We start from the raw sequence: 18379 nt of genomic DNA, 5'->3' as shown, positions 1-18379 counted from the left end.
ATATTAGTGAGACCTGTACTGTGTTCAATTTTATGAACTGGTTTAAAAGCAATATTGACATACTGGGAAGGGCTTGAAAGATAGCGGCAGGAATGACAGAAGTTTTGGAAGAAAAAAACACCCTTACAGAGAGATACTAAACCAACTGAATCAATTTAGCTTTTGATGAAGGTTAAGAAATGACCTGATCACAGTCTAGAAACATTCTTACAGAGCAGATACTTCCAACACTGGAGAGAATTTTAATCTACCAGAGATATTAGAGATCTAAAGCCTGAACTTGGAAAATAGATCAGTTGAGACTAGAAATAAAACATGTTTTTTTTTTCTTACAGGGAGTCCCTACTAAGCAACATGACAAGATATGTAGATGTTTGAAAAGAGTTTAAATAAAAATTAGATGTCTATCTGAAAGATAAGACCTAGCTGAGTCAGAAATACTAGACTTGATGCGTAACTCAGATGAAAGATATATTAACATCCAGGTCTCTTAAAAGTAGTATTTAACCAGATGGGAGTCTGAAACTTACACATACTACATATTAGCATGACTTTCTTGGCTACAAATCAAGCTTCCTTGGTGTACCAGAGTCTTTGGATTTCTTCTGGAGTTGAATTCATCCCCTCACTGATGCTACAGTCTCTAATTCCACTGTCAAATGAGCAAGAGGGGAAAAATATTGATCATCATCAGTGAGGAAGATGGTCTTTAAGACTCAGAATATATCCTGTAAAATTGTCATATGGCATGTGGAAGATTGTGGTGCTTACCCCTTGGGTTTGTCTTGATTCAATACTCTCAGAATAAACATCCTCATTCTCCTACAATGGTGATGTCACTAAGCTAAAAGTGAGCAAGACTGCGGTGATAATCAAGTCTTATGTAGAAATGGCAGAGCCTTCTGATGAGTGAGGCAGAGGAAAATTAGTTTGTGCAATTCCATTTTGTGGAATTCAGGATTAAGATAGCAGCAGGTGAGAGTGATGGACCATCAAATCTGGGCATAAATGAATTTATTTTCAAGGAACTTGGTAAGATACACTGGCGATAACCAAATGCTGACGCTGAGAATAGCGTATTAATTACCCATTAGTCTGAACGTAGAATAAAACCTTATTCTTATTTACACTTATGTCCCTTTGCAAAATCTTAGTATGAGGTAATTCCTATTTTAAGTCACTTCTTACACTAGTGAAAAGGAGTGTAAAAGCATTCATGTAAATGAGAATCTGAACCATATGTCGGAAGCTGTAAGTTCAAATTCTGGAATAATCTTTTTATAGCATTGCTAAAGCTAGGTTCCCTTTTTAGAGCAGCATATCCCATAAATCTTCCCAATGAGATATTTCCCATTAGGCTTCGATTTCCTGTGAGTTGCAAACCGTTAGAGACAACACATATTGTCATGGTTTTGTGATTTTTGGTTATCGGTATTCCACATCATAACATCATGTAGTGAATGTACCTGGTTCTCAGAAGAGAAGGACTACTACATTTCCCAGGGTACTTTTCTCCTCTGTTACCATTTTCCGGACAGAGGGAAAAGATAAAAGCTTGCAGATCACGAGACCTCGTCCCTTTTTTCCACTGTCTCTCATCTTGGCAAAACCTCACTCTCCAGCCGTCTTATCATCAATAGTAGAGTAAGGCCTACCTTGATTTTGGGACATTCTCTCTCTCTCTATTGGATTTATCAGCTTAAATTGTAATTATATTGTATTATAGTGTGTTGTTTGGCATTCTGATATCTTATTTAGTAAATTAGTTTGTTTCTCCTCAATTGTTGCCGCTGTTCTTTGCTCTCAGGGCCATCTCCTTCCCCTTTTCCCCTTTTCCCTTTTCCCGGGTCATGGGTCTGTTGGTCCCCCTTCCCCTTCATCATGGAACTGGGCTGAACGCCCGTAAACTGTTGACACATATTTAGGCTGTATCTAAACTTAGGGACTTAGGAATATTTTCAGGTGCAGCCCACCTCCATCTCAGAGTAAAAGCCAAGCATGCACCATCAGTCTCCAGATCTCCTGTCCTGTTGCTGGGTTTCCAATGTAAAACAGTTCTGTGCATGAGGACCAGCAGCAAGCTGCAGGGCACTGGTTGGCCCCTGATCGGCACAGCCAGGGAACCAAGACCAATTTAGGCTGCCTACAGCGTGTTCTTGTGGAATAACCCAAGTATCTTTGGCTGTGCTAGAAGAGCCTACATATCTGTACTGAATATGATTCAGGAAAGGTGACTGCTTTGTATTTATACTTCATAATGCTTTGCAGAAATCCAGATTAAACATCAGTTTGAATCTGCTACAAGAAAATGCCCTTTCAGCACTACTGTGTTCAGTAGACAAGCTGACCTGTGCACTCTACTGAAAACGTATGCTGTATGAGCACATACTGAAAGAGCAGTTACTGAAACAATGCAAAGTCCAATGATAATTTTACAAATGCATTTTCTGGGAGGACACAATAATTGATTTAGCTTTAGTGTTATGAATGCAGAGACAGCAAATGTTTTGCAAAGAGGTTCCTTTCCTTTGCTAATTGTTTTTGTTGTTGCTGCTGCTTTTTTTTTCAATGGATTTTACTTTCAATGTAAATAGTAAATTACATCTTCCTGGGGAAGTTAAGATTTTAAATTCAAATGTATTAGGAATTTCCAAATGTAAATGAATCTAAATTAACAACTACTATTACGTCAAATAACTGACTAAGTAACTCTTTTTGTTGTGAGCCAAATAAAAGATGAGGATTTGCTTAAAAGAACACTGTATCTTTCACTTCTGGAAGTACATGAAATATTAAAACAACTTTTTTTCTGTAGGGTATTTCTAAATTTAGGAAAGTTGACAAGACATCACCGTCATAGATTTTCAGAGAGTCACCATTTATTTTTATGAGGGATGGAGACAGAAAGAAGATTGAGAACAATTATGCCCTATTTCTTGACTAAAGATTGCAGAAAGTGTAGGGGATTTCTTGAAAAATGTCATCCACCATGGTGATAGCCTGCAGATTACCACAACTTCTGTTTTTTAGTTTCCTAGGGCTATGGTAAATTTTTTTATTATTATTATTACCTTGGCAGTACTGATAGGTATCTTTCTTCTGAGCTGCACTACCTTAAATCTATAAATGTCTTGAAACTACTTTGATATTGTAGATTAATATTTATTATTTATGTATTATATTATCAGTAAGAGAAATTCTGATAAATTCTCTTGATATTGTAAATGTTGTTCCTACATACAGCAGCAAACATATCATAGATACTTTCACTCAAATCACAGAGGTACCACTCAAAAACACAGGAGAAAATACAGGTTGTGTAACGAATTTTCTTTAATACACAAAGAAAAGACATGTCTCTTGAGTTCGTTCCCACTAGTACAAACACAAAAAAAGCAGAAAAATTCTTGCCTTGTTACGATTCTTTACTTTGCTTCCCTCAGGCTATTACTTCCCAAAATTATTTTTATGGGGAGGAATGCAGATTCTAACATGAATTATGGATAAATCAGAAATGCATGAATTAGGATAAAAGTATACTTCTTTAAATTATAGATAAACACAGGAGAAGTGTTTCAAGTCTTCTAACATATTTGATCATAGTTGAGGAGTACCTGTGTCTTGGACTGAGCTGCACTCTTAGCTTACAGACTGATATAACTCTGCTGGCTTGTTACTAGCGCTCCACTGAAGAAAGAAAATCAGAAGAAAATCTCTCTTGTATGTATCACTTTTTTTTTTTTTTTAAGAAGCTGCGTCAGTATGGAAAAACTAGCTTAGTGGATATCTGCACTGTAGATTCATATTGTTATTACTAAAAGCTTTAGGAAACACTGTCATAACTTGGTACTTCATGCCGCAAAGTAGCAGAGAGAATGGGGTTACTCATACAAGGGTAGTCCTAAATTTTACACGGACTGCTGTGGGATATTCAATGCCATCAGCAGCAGCGATGAGGTTATAAGGCCTTCTCCAAAGGCTGCTCTATTTGTCTCACAACAGATCTGTATTGTATGAAACCTGTTGATTCTAGGAACCTGCATATTTCAAAGCTCATGATGTACCCTACAGAAGCATCCCGTGTGGCTTTCACATCCTTTAAATTGATTGTCAAATGTGTTTTATAGAAACATTCAGAATGTAAAAATATTTTTTTAAATACTTGGATTGTTAGGAAGCAGGTTTTTTTTGCTTCTCAGAGGAAGGAAAAATCATACGATCATTTAGATTGGAAAAGACTCTTTATCAAATCAAACTATCACCATAGTACCACCAAGTCAACCACTAAGCCACGTCCCTAAGTGCCACATCTTTTAAATATCTTCATGGGTGTTGACTCCGCCAACAGCTTGGGCAGTCTGCTCCAATACCAAACCACTCTTTCAATGAATAAATACTTCCTGATATCTAATCAAAGCCTCTCATTGCACAACTTGAATTTGTTTCCTTACATCCTAAAATAGAGTTCTATTCCAGCCTGTTAGACTAGCACGAAGGTACATATGGCTTTTCAGTCATTTAAAGGATTGCAAGAGTAGATTAACTAATTTCACAGAATCATAGAATTTAATTTAAAAAAAGAGAGAGAGAAGGCCTGAAAAATCAGAATAAAACAAGTATCTACAGTAATTCTTGACTTAGTCTTATGTTTCATACACACTTGATGACTTTCACTTCCTTTCCTCCAGAGAGGAAGCACGCAGCTCACTGGTGCACTGTCCCTGGCTGTCAGACAGTTTCTGATGTTTGAATTTTCAAACTTAGGAGAACAGTGGATGTTGATTCCAAAACCATGGAATCATGCAGGTCATACACGTGCTTTTTCAAGTGGAGGGTTTCCCTGTCTTGGGCTGTTAGAAACACACTTGTCTAAAGCAATGTTTTTCAAGCAGTAATTTCTGAATCCTAAAGATATAGCATATTATTAAATTGAATAGCACGAGGGCCCATATCTAAACATTGGTATACCCTTGATCTTCCTCTTAAATTGTAAGCAGAGCCATAGGTATGATATGAGAATTAGCAACCATTCCACTTTGCCAGGCAGCTGGGATAGAGACATTCTAAATGAGAGTAAGGTGGGAGTAATATGCTTCTGGATGCCAGATGGCTTTAAACCAACAGGCAGGACTGGAATCATTTCATGTATTAGAACAGATTTTGTCCAGTGGCTCAAGGATTGCTCCTTTATGTGCGTGCAGGTAACTAATAATAAAGAAATTTCTTGTAAGAAGTATAGAATTTTGTATACTGTATAGAATTAGATAGAATATTTGAAAAGCCATGTGTCCTGTCCCACTCCATTTGTTTTGAGGAAGGTGAATCTTTGAAATTCCACTGAATGTGACACTCCCTGCTCTCCAGGGCTTGCCAGAGCAATGGAATCAGACCATGACTCAGAGGAACACTACAAGACAGTTTATTGAGCTTTCTAACATCAACTAGTCAACTACTTTGAGGCAAAATTAAGCAATTATCTAACAACAATTAGTAACCATCAAAGATAAGGGTACTTTGCATATGTGTTATTTCCATATCAATTACTTTACAGCACATTTAGGTAAAGGCTACTGCAGAAAAGCAAGTAAAAGAAGATTGAGGGGAAAGAGAAGAAGAATAAGAGTCTGAGAGATTTAGGGGTAGATATATTTCACCACTCCTAAATCCAGCATTGTCTTGAGTATGGGGTTTTGATCTGTGGGTCAACAAATGTAAACATGCGTGTCCACCATTATATAGCCTAGTTGGTCCAGGATTGCCCTCAGGGCAACACTCCACCTGTGTCTAAAAGATTTGGGAGTTTTTGACTAGGGTCTTTGGTTGTTGTTCACTCCCTCCTCCCTTTTCTGATGTTTGTCAGCCCTGAGGAGCCATGAGAGGAAGTGAAGATGAACAGTCAATCATTCTACCTCCACAGAGTGAGGTCCAATAGATCTTAGATTTTCCAACTTGAGTCATTAAGGCTCCGTTCTTTCACTCTCAGACAGTCATCAAGGCTAGTTGTCTGAGTCAACAAGTTCCTTGTAAGGCTCAGACACCATGGCAGTCAGGCGAGGTCTTCGGTGACTGGAAAAAATGCAATGTAGCATCCACTTTTAAGAAGGGTAAAAAGGATGACCCACAGAACTACTGACTGTCTCACTCCAATTTATAGGAGGGAGAGAAGGTTCTTTCAACATATGTATACCCGATGGTGAGATTAAGACACAACGGGTCAAATGTTAGCCTGACCAGTTTATTACAAATCCTAGTTGCTTAGGGAGATGGGGAAGGGAAGGTGGGCGATAGAAAAGAGATGAAAGCAAGGAGTCTTTGTAGAAAGCAAGAGAGATGCTCACCACCAGGGGTCCAGCGTTGTTTGTAGTGCAGACGTTGATCTTCAGTAGTGATGGGTCATCAGGCATTGTTGTTCAGTTGATGACTGCTTTGGTTCATGACAACTTCCAACAGCAGTACGAACTTATAAATAAGTCCAGAGCGGTTGAGTCAGCTCTCTTTGGAGCGGAAGCTTCTGGCTTTGGGATCTCAGCAGAAACTCCTTTGCTCCCATCTTCCAGGCCTTGCCAGCAGATAAGAGGGAGCTAGGATGTGCCCACCTGCATCCTGCTTTTCACAGGGAACGATGGTATCATTCTCCAGTCTCCCATACCAAGCTGGAGTTATTTGGTCACAGGCCAGATCTTCTGCCAGTAAACACTGCTGAGTACTCTCTTCCTATGGCAAACAGCTCTGAAGGAAATGCTTTCAAATGTTCACAAGATGTTGATTGCCACAGAGCGACACCTACCACTCGCCTCCTTGGTAAGTCAGTTAGAGTCTTATCACAAAAGATACCTCAAAGCAAGCTTTGAGCCAAAAACAAAAGAAGGGTTCAGACACTGACCTGTCAGCCTCACTTCTGTTCCAGGAGCAGATCTTCCTGGAAGCTATGCTAAGGCATATAGAAGACAGGGAGATGATACGAGGCATCCAGCATGGCTTTAAAAAGGGCAAGTCCTGACTGACCCAGATAGTGTCTTTCTGTGATGGCATAACTGCATCAGTGAATAAAAGAAGAGACACTGATATAATCTATTTGGACTTCTGTAAGGCCTTTGACACAGTCCCCCACAACATACTTATCTTCAAATTAGAATGATATGGATTTGATGGGTGGACTGTTTAATGGATGAAGAACTGGTTGAAAGATTGTACCTAGAGAGTGCTGGTCAAGGGTTCAATGTCTGGATGGAGATCTTTGATGAGTGGTGTCCCTCAGGGATCAGTACAGGGGCAGGTGCTGTTTAATATTTTCATCAATGACATTGACAGTGGAATCAAGTGCACCCTCAGCAAGTTTGTAGATGACACCAAGCTCTGTGGTGCATTTGAAATGCCTGAGGGATGGGATGTCATCCAGAGAGACCTAGACAGGCTTGAGAAGTGGGCCAAGGAGAACCTCATGAGATTCAACAAGTGCAACCTCTTGCCCCTGGGTCATGGCTGAGGGAGCCAGGGCTGTTCAGCTTGAAGAAGAGAAGGCTCTGGGAAGAATTGATAGCGGCCTTTCAGTATCTATTGTCATGATAGGACAAAGAGAATTGAAGATTGGATATAAGAAAAAGTGTTTTACAGTAAAGGTAGTGAAGCACTGGAACAGGTTGCCCAAAGACTTGGTGAATGCCCCATCCCTGGACACGTTCAAGGTGAGGCTGGACAGGGCTCTCAGCAACCTGATCTAGGTGTCGAAGTCTCTCTTCATTGCAGAGGAATTGGACTAGATGGCTGTTAAGAGTCCCTTCCAATTCAAATGATTCTATGATTCTACAGAAAGTTTTCTGAGGATCAAAAAACAGAAAAAGATATCAAACAGTACTCCATAAGGAGTCAGAAAACATACTGACAATTTGAGTTCTGGTTTTGGTGTATTTTCTCACTATGTGCAAATCTTGTCTCTCACAATATTATATTTTCTAGATCAGATAAACAGCATATGCAGTGTATCAGATGAGATTTGTGGACATCCAGATAGTGCTTTCAAAATGTGAACACAAATATATATAAAATATATTAATCTTATTTAAGATAGAACATATTATCTTGATAATCTCCTTTTGTATTTTTAATGACTCATTTCTTTGTTGTTGAAACAAAGAAAATGCTAGTCTTCTGTTTCTATTTTTTTCATTCTGTTATTTTGGGGTTTTTTTTTTTTGCTTTTCTTTTTCCTCTGTTATGTAATGAGGAAAGACTAAGGAATCTCAATAAGGAATTTGGTGAATGAAGTCAAAACTACTATAGTAGTATCACTTACGTTTTTGGTGGAAGACCAGTGAAAATAATTATAGCAGTTAAAAAAAAGATGTAAATATGATTAAATTTAAGCTATATTATGGTGGTTTACCAGGCATAGAGGTTGATACAAGAAAGGTGACAGAATAAAAAGAGCTGTGACTGGAGATTCAGACCTTGGAAGCATTAATTAAAAAGGAGTTGGGAAAAACACTGCTCTGATAACTACAGAGAAGTCTCCCATGTTTGATCAGTTCCAGAGCAGAGAGTTACAGAGTTCCACAACTCTACAAAAAAAATGAGATAGGTAGACAGAGCATTTGAAAGGAGGAGAATGAACGTGAACATTCACTGAAAGGCTTTTAATTGTGCTTGGTACAATTAAAAGCTTCACTGAGATCAAATGAAGAGATCTGTAAAGTAAGATCTGAAGTGAGGAGCAGGCTGCTGAACATAAATCACACAAATTTTTCATCAGCCGTTAACACTTACAAAGTAAAATGGTTTTGATACTGCTGATGCATGTAGCAAAGGCCATTATCTCCTTACTGTTAGATTGTGATCTTCAATATTTTGGTGGTGTTAATTATGGTGTTCATCTCACCTAACACATATGTCAGTTATACATCTGATTCTTAAGTTACTGTCATTTTCCAGTGAAGGAGGGAAATAGGCACCTCCAGGATATCATTGGTTTTATCTTACCATGGACAAAATCAAGAGAATGGGAAGAATGTATAGAATTTCCTCAAAGGCAAAAGAGGTCCTGGGAAGAGAGCAGCTCTATACCCACAGAAACCTGAACCACAAAGGGAGTTGCGCATTTTTTATGTGTTGCTTCCATAATGTTCCTAGCTAGAGCCATTCTGCCAGCTGGGCAGTGCACTTCAGCTGAGCACTCACACTGACAAAGATCCTCTTCAGCAGAGGCAGTGGAAGGGAAAGTCAGATATGTAGATGGCACTGGAAGGCATGGGTAAGACCCCTGAACATGTGATTTTCCATTCTTTTCAGTGAAGCAGCATGATTACTGGTCTATTACCTTGATCTACTGTAAACTCTAAAAAAACCTCTGCAATAACTTCAGCCAAAGGATGTGTTCTTTCTTCCTGCTGCTTCAGTTTGCTTGTATCCTCTCTCACCATGTCTGAGTGTGTCTCCACAGCCTCCAGCAGCCAGGAATGTATGTTTGGTTTTCATTCTGAGTGCTCTGGTGGAATTCATTGAGCTCCTGACCTGGACACACTGGGAAGGCGTGACTGCTGCAGATGAGCTTTTTAGGAAAGGAATATTAATGGTTGTTGTTCTTAGTTGCCTAATTGTGATAAAATACATTTCCAGAGGTATAAGGTTCTCATTTCTAATACTAAACTTGTGATCATTTGGAGACCATGACACCATTTTTTTTACACTGGAAGCATTCAGAGGAAAAACAGGATTCTGTGCACTTGACTGGGTGCTAATCTAAAGCTTGCAGGCTGTTGACAGCTAAACATGAACCAGCAGTGTGCCCAAGTGGCCAAGAAAGCCAATGGCATCCTGGTTTGTATCTGAAATAGTGCTGCTAGCAGGAACAGGGAGCTGACCATCCCCCCGTACTCAGTTCTGGTGGGGCCGCGACTTGAGTACTGTGCTCAGTTTTTGGCCCCCACTACAAGAAAGACATTGAGGCCCTGGAGCTTATCCAGAGAAGGGCAGCAAAGCTGTGAAGGGTCTGGAGCACAAGTCTTAAGAGGAGCAGCTGAGGGAACTAGGATTATTTAGTCTGAAGAGGAGGCTCAGGGGAGACCTTATTGCTATCTACAACAGCCTGAAAGGAGTTTGTAGTGAAGTGGGCCTCTTCTCACAGGTGCCTAGTGATACGATGAGACACAGTGGCCTTAAGAATCACCAGGGGAGGTTCAAGTTGGATATTAGGAAAAAAATTCTCTCAGAAAGAGTGGTGTGGCGTGGGAACAGGCTTCCCATGGAGGTGGCTGAGTCACCATCTCCGGAAGTTTTCAAGAATCTTGTAGATGTGGCACTGAGGGTCATGGTTTAGTGGATGTGGTGGTGATGGGTTGATGGTTGGACCAGATTATCTCAGTGGTATTTTCCAACCTTAATGATTATATGATCCTCTGATTCTGTGGGTCTAAGCATTTTTACTCTGTCTGATGTCAGTCTCGTTATCGTTATCGAAGTCATACCAAAGCAAGTCAGAAAAGCTTGTGGAAGAGCATCTGCGTTACTCTTTCTCTTGTTATAATAGCTGCTACCTGCTGAAATTCCATAGAGCTACACTGAAGATATATTCATCTAAGGATCAGGGGCAAGCATGCAATTCCTACGAATAGGAGAGCCATTCTATAGTGCAATCCATTCTTGTAATGACTGTTCATTACTCACACTATTACGGCATTAAGCCATTAGAATTTGATCATTGAACAGGAGCAGTTACAATAAGAATAGGGAAGAGGGTCCTTTTATATCACTGTAACTACTGGCTACAAAATTATTTTGTGAATAAAAACACTTAATCTTATTTATGTATCTCTCTGCTAAACTTTTAAACTTTTTTTTTCCCCTGACAAGGTTATGGCTGGCCCACAAGTATTGAATAAGCTGAGGCAATAAGAGAAGGAGGAATAGGGGAAAGAACTGAGCAGAGTTGTAACGTTTCTGGTGGAGGGATGATGTTAGAGCAGCAAACCAGAAGAAGGAATTTCTGTCTTAAGCTACTAAATAGCACCCTGTCACCATTCATCCTAGGCTTGTCTGTAAGAAGCTTCCCTCCAGCAGAATTACTAATTCTGAAATAAAAATACACTACAGGGAAATACATTCTTACTCTTATAGGTTTACCAGTGTGGGAACATGACAACATTACAAGGTGTTTTGTTACATGCTCTGTGCTGAAGGATTAGTCTGAAAAGAAAATCAAAATAGTGATCTCATTTCTCTGATCGTATTGGTCCCTTGGATTTTTCTGTCTTTGCTTAATGAATTTGAGGAGATCTTTAGTAGCTTAGGAAGCTGATTTTTTTTTCTAAAGAGATTGCTAACTGAGTTCAGAAAATGTTTAGAAAGTTAACAAGGAAAAAATATTTACTTACTATCCTATAAGTAATTATAAAAGGAAAACATGACCACTATTGTCTAATCATATAATTAAAACATAACTGTGAAATAATAAGCAAGGTGCTTGTACATATTTATACTCTTGTATTAACTACACAAAAAGATCATTATATGTATATAACATGCATATGTTATATAAATTCATATATGTTTATGTACCCACATATATATTCACGTATATAAAACAGTATTTTTCTGTCTTAAACATATATACATCCTGACCACAAGAGTTGTGGCAATTAGGGGAAGCCCCTGGTGACTGGAAAAAAGGTAACAACATACCCATTTTTAAAAAGGGTAAAAAGGATGACCCCAGGAACTACCAACCTGTCAGTCTCACCTCTGTACCGGAGAAGATCGTGAAGCAGATCCTCCTGGAAGCTACGATAAGGCTCACAGAAGGCAGAAAGGTGATAGAGGAGAACCACCATGGCTTCACCAAGGGCAAATCCTGCTTGACCAACCTAGTGACCTTCTATGATGGTGTCACTGCATCAATGGACAAGGGAAGAGCCACTGATGTAATCTATCTCAACTTCAGTAAGGCCTTTGACATGGTACCCCACAACATCCTTCTCTCCAAATAAATGAATTTGATGGGTGGACTGTTCGATGGATGAAGAACTGGCTGCAGGATGGAGTCCAGAGAGTGATGGTCAGTGGCACAGTGTCTGGATGGAGATTGGTGATGAGTGGCGTACCCCAGGGGTTGGTATTGGGGAAGATATTCTTTAATATCTTATCAGTGACATTGACAGTGGGGTCGAGTGCACCCTCAGCAAGTCTGTGGATGACACCAAGCTGTGGGATGTGGTCAGCACACCAGAGGGACAGGATGCCATCCAGCAGGACTTAGGCAGGATTGAGCAGTGGGCCCAGGTGAACCTCATGAAGTTCAACAAGTCCAAGTGCAAGATTTTGCATCTGGGTTGAGGCAACTGCCATTACCAATACAAGTTGGGGGATGAAAGGACTGAGCACAGCCCTGCCAAAAAAGACCTGAGGGTACTGATGGATGGGAAGCTGGACATGAGCCAGCAGTGTGCCCTCGCAGCTCAGAAAGCCATCTGTATCTTGAGCTGCATCCAAAGAAGCATGGCCAGCAGGTTGAGGAAGGTGATCTTGCCCTCTACTCTGTGCTTGTGAGGCATCACCCGGAGTACTGCATCCAGATGTGGAGTCCTCAGTACAGGAGAAACATAGACCTGTAGGAATGCATCCAGAGTAGGGCCACAGAAATGATCCATTGAATGGAACACCTCTCCTACAAGAACAGGCTGAGAGAGCTGGGGCTCTTCAGCCTGGAGAAGAGAAGGCTGTATGGTGACCTGATAGCAGCTTTTCAGTATTTAAAGGGAAGCACCTACAGGAAAGAAAGGGACAGACTCTTAGCAGGGTCTGTTGTGACAGAGCAAGGGGAAATGGTTTCAAGCTCCAAAAGAGTAGATTTAAGTTGGATATAAGGAAAAAATTGTTTACAGTGAGGGTGGTGAGGCACTGGAACAGGTTGCCCAGTGATGTGGTGGATGCCTCGTCTCTGAAGACTTTCAAGGTGAGGCCGGATCAGGCCCTGTGCAACCTGATCTAGCTGCGGTGTTCCTGCTCACTGTAGGGAAGTTGGACTGTATGGCCTATAGATCCCTTCCAACTCTAACGATTTTATAATTGTATGATTCTTTGACTAAATTTCTTTCAAAGTCATTGTTCTTAGTTTTCCACACCACTTAGGAGCTTTGAAATACTTTGCCAGGTTTTTCTGAATGGTGAGAACCACTGTCTCATAAACGGAATGTCATGGTTTTATGATTTTTGGTTACCAGTATTCCGCATCATAACATCATGTAGTGCAATGGGAGTTAAACAGGTAATGCTCCAATTCCGTGGATCGTGGATAGTTCTGGGTACCTGGTTCTCCGAAGAGAAGAAGAACTACACTTCCCAGAGGACTTTGCTGTTCTGTTACCATTTTCTGCTCAGAGGGAAAGATAAAAACTGTTTGCAGATCACAAGACCTCCCCTTTTTGCTCCTGCTCGTCCTGGCAGTGTCTTGCTCCCTAGCTGTCTCACTGTTGGCATTAGAGTAAGGCCTCTTTTCGTTTTTGGACACTCTCTCTCATTTTATTGGATTAGCTTAAATTGTATCATACTGTATTATATTGTGTTATTTTGCATTCCGATATCTTATTTAGTAAATTAGTTTGTTTCTCCTCAGATCATTGCTGCTGTTTTGTTCTTAGGCTCATCTCCCTACCCTTTTTCCCTTTTCTCTTTCCCGGGGTGTGGGTCCATGGGTCCCCTGCCTCATTAGTCACAGAACTGGGCCAAACCTGCCCGTAAACCACTGGCACTGAACTACATTGTGACGGCCCTTTACATATTCTCTCATGTGTGAAAAAAGCTTAATTCCTTGAGAAAAGAAACACTCATGGGATAAGTTAGAGAAGAGGCTGGACATTCCTACAGCTTGTGTCATTGAAAAGATATCTTATTTTCTGTGTAGGATAAAGCAAATAATATCATGAAAATCTATAGGTGGAAGGGTTGGATGGTGGAAAGGTAAATGGAACTTGTAGTATATTTAAAGGAAGGTGTTAAAATAAGCTACTGTAGTCTCAGGGCAGTAATTCTGTTACACAAGAGGCACTTGCTGTCTGAAATTATTTTAGCAAACACTACACTATGTGTTAAGAAAATTGCTATCCAGATGTGTAAAGCTCCTTAAATTACCCTTTACATTCTGAATATGGCATCCATCATTGATTAAACTGTACAGTTTCATTTATATCATGTGGATTTGCACTGGTCCCAGGACTACAGTGCTGCCTGGACACGCTAATACTGCTAGAGGAGGAAGCAGCTTGCTGCCATTCTAGCACGTGTAGCATGTGTAAGATCGCAGCAACAGATCAATTCCCACCATGTAGAACTAAACAGCTGCAGTGGGGAAATAAAGTATCTCCGCTTCTTTTAGTTTACTGCATAACATTGTAAACCTAGCCATGACAGTTACAGATTGCTCATCATTTTGAGACATTCATTGCAACAACTGTTTTCAGATATAGGTTAAAAATATTTGACTCAGACTCAGGGCACTTGCATTTGAGCAAAGTAAATTTCTTCTTCTGAGCATCTCAAATTATTTAAAAATATAAATCTGACACTTTAAGACAGTGATACTAAGATCTTGAACTTTGTCCTGGCAATACATCCTGCACGTACAGCCTGTGCACCATCTCACAAAGATACTTAAGGCTGTATACATACTTGAGTCTACATAAAATCAAGAGCTGAATTTATTATCTTGGATACTTAACTTGATGTAAATAGTCTGAGAGATGTTCTAAGATTTGCAGCTTATTTTTTAATTAACTCTTGATAATATGAATATCTCTCCCTAGGTCATGTAGAAATGCAACCTGACAACTTATACATTCACACTGTATTTTAAATCTTAAATCTTTTTCCATCCCAGAAAAGTTTTCAGTTAGGAAAGTAAGTATCACAAAAATGACATATATCACTCTGATGTGGAAAAAAAGCCTAGTGGTATTTTAGGCCACCGTGTTATCCTATCCGGCCTTCACTTGCCTGCCCAGAAGTTTAGAAATTTCTTTCATGTTTTATTTATCTGTCAGACCCATGCAGATACCTCAGATATCCTAAGGTTTCCAAAACTGTACAAAATGCCTGAATTGCTATAGCTATGTTCCCTCAATTTTGCACATTTTTAATATCTAAAATTTTATTTTAAAGTTCTTTGTATAAAAAATATTGTCTGGTAAGTTTTCAGAAGTGTTAAACTTTGGATAATGAAAAGAACATGCAAAAAGTGTGCGTCTGAAATCTCTGTTGGATTTCCAGACACTCTTGTATTGTTACTTTGGCACCTGTATAGAGGAGTGAAATCCTCACCAAAAACAAAACAAAACAAAACAAAAAACAAACACCCCCCCCCCCCCAAAAAAAAAAACCAAAAAAAAAACAAAAAAAAAACCCAACAACAAAAATACCTAGTGAGTGTAAATAATTAAGAAAAGCATAGAAATGTAAGCTATGGAAATTCAAATTCCTACATATTTTTCAATCAATAAAATTCTGTGTTTTTTTAGATCTTTTTTTTTTTGTAGATCTTTTAATATGTGACGTGCTTGCTGTCAACGGTTTACGGGCGTTCGGCCCGGTTCCGTGACAAAGGGGAAGGGGGATCCACGGGTCCACGCCCCGGGAAAAGGGAAAAGGGAAAAAGGGTAAGGAGATGGCCCTGAGAGCAAAGAACAGTGGCAACAATCTGAGGAGAAACAAACTAATTTACTAAATAAAATATTGGAATGCAATACAACACACTATAATACAATATAATTACAATTTAAGCTGATAAATCCGATACAGAGAGAGAATGTCCCAAAATCAAGGTAGGCCTTACTCTACTACCGACGATAAGACGGCTGGAGAGCGAGGTGCTGCCAAGACGAGAGACGGCGGAAAAAGGGACGAGGTCTCGTGATCTGCAAGTTTTTATACTGCGAGCTTCTATCTTTTCCCTCCGGCTGGAAATGGTAACAGAGGAGCAAAGTACCGTGGGGACTGTAGTAGTCCTCTTCTGAGAACCAGGTATATCCACTACATGATGTTATGATGTGGAATACCAATAACCGAAAATCACAAAACCATGACACTTGCCTACCTGTGTGACCTACTGTAGGGAACCTGCTTTAGCAGGAGGTTGGACTTTATGATCTCTTGAGGTCCCTTCCAAACTCTGCAACTTTGTGATTCTGTACGGAGTATTGTTTCCTGGCTTTATTAAGTATTTCAATCCAGACTGTCTGTTTTGATGATGGAAATCTTTACTAAAATTTGCTTGCACTAGATTTTTGGTTTGAAAGAAATTCAACAGTGCTATATGAAAGACTTCAGAGGTTGCTTATGAAATCTGTTACCTGTAGATCAATACATTCAGCACCATGTCAGACAAATATCAGCTGCAGCAGGCAATGGGTATGAGCTTTTTGTTCCTGCACAGTGGAATTGCAGACTATAGAACATAAAAATTCTGAGTCAAATTGTAAGAATGGGTCAGTGACTCTTGAGAAGCCGTCATCACTCTATCCCAATTTCTATTTTATTCTCTTTTTGTTCCTATTGTGTTCATCTAATGAGCTAGTCAATATTGTCACAGCCTTGTCACAGCAGATTAAAAGTAAGGTTATAATCCTCAAGAAAAAGAATGATTAAACTGATAAAACATATCAGAACTGGATCAAACAGATAAATCATCTGCATCAAAACAAAATGACGGAAAAGAAAAAAACAAGCTTCTAATGAAAGCAACTAAAAGCAATTGAAAGTTCTAATATGAGATGGAAGAGTAAGCTGGAAAACATTGTTCAACGTTTAGTCTGTATGACTGGTTGTTGCTAGATTCAACAGAGGATGACAGTGGCCTTCATTGTGAGGCCTTTTTGGACTCTGTAGCATCTGCCCAAATTCAGATATCATATTCTCAGCTGTAATATTACAATTGTCACCAGTCTGCAAAGAAGTACAATGCTGATATAAATAAACTACATCAGTGTAATAAGCGAATAGTTTGCTATTTCTTGGGTGCTCCAATCTGGACAAGTATCAAAGTCAATACTGGAAGTCAGTGTTTTTTTCACAGATACCATAATATTCATCAATAACTTTTAGTCAGAAAAAAATAGTCTTAATTTTCTAATAGGAACAAAGTAAGAATAAGATACTTCACTTGTATGGGAACTGTTGAGTCATGGCCTGAACCACTGATTGAACACCTGGAGAAAGACCCAGTCAGCCCCAGAAGCACAGGTGAAGGCAATTCACCTGTGCAACCAGAAGGGTTGCAGCCAGGCTCCACCTCTCTTAGGCCTCATTTAAGGGCTGACTGTCACTGAGGAAGGATCTCTTTCTGGAGATCTGTTCTTGGTGGAGCTTTTCCCTGTGAACCCAGAATTTTCTGATACAGGTGAGTGATCTTCTTCCCTTCCTTTACACCACCTTTCTATCGTGCCCATCCTTACACCTCTTTTGTAATGCCTTTTCCATCATGTTGCTCTTTCCAATTGCTACATCACTATTTCTATCATCCATCGAATTACGATGTCACTTTCAATAGATAAAATGTTGACAAGAATACCAGTAAGATTATCAGCCATGGTTAGATTTACACTCATGTAATTTTTAATCAATGTTCCACATAAAACTGGATGATATCTGCTTTATTTATCATGATGTTCTGTATTCTCTAAAACAATAAAAAATAAAATGCAGAAGGACTCTTATCTAGTCTCATCCCAGGTGATCTGAACAGATATTTCTTCAACAAAATACTGTTATGATTTTGTTATGCTTTCATTTCTGTCCTCACTGAAGAGCACATGACTCAGTCTGAGTCTTCTTGTCTTGTTGCTATCTAGAATAAGTCTTCTATATCTTGGTTGGAAAGATCAGGCATGTAGTTACTAATAAAAAAGCTACTCTCTTGTCTATAACATCTGTCATCTGTCTGTGAATAGGTACCTTGTTCAAGGTCATCTTCTCTCCACTGTTATTCAAACATTAATTTTCTAGATCCTGAAGAAGAAAATGGAATTCCTATTTATCGTGGAAGAAGCTCTAACAGATTTCTCTACTACATTATTATATATTTTAATATTTTTCAAAATTTTATTAGCTCAAAAACTGAATTTGGATCAATAAGCTATTATTGCTACAGTAATTTGCAATTATTTTGTGTATTCTTTGCTAAAGGACAGTGACGTGCTTCATATTGCACAACTAATGACAGCATTTGCTTCAAAGCCCTTACAAAACTGGGACTTCCGTTTGTGCGTTTGTATTTAAATTAAAGGTAGGGAAGATTCCCAAAGACCAAGCACCGAAAAGTGTAACACAGCTCCATTCAAATGCATACTGTATAGGACTTTTGCCTGAAGAGTTATTTGTATCTAATGATTCATATGGCTTA

This window comes from Numida meleagris, chromosome 3, assembly GCF_002078875.1.
Source record: "Numida meleagris isolate 19003 breed g44 Domestic line chromosome 3, NumMel1.0, whole genome shotgun sequence".
Taxonomy (NCBI): Eukaryota; Metazoa; Chordata; class Aves; order Galliformes; family Numididae; genus Numida; species Numida meleagris.
The sequence above is the reverse complement of the archived record's forward strand: the minus strand, read 5'-3'. Positions refer to the sequence as shown.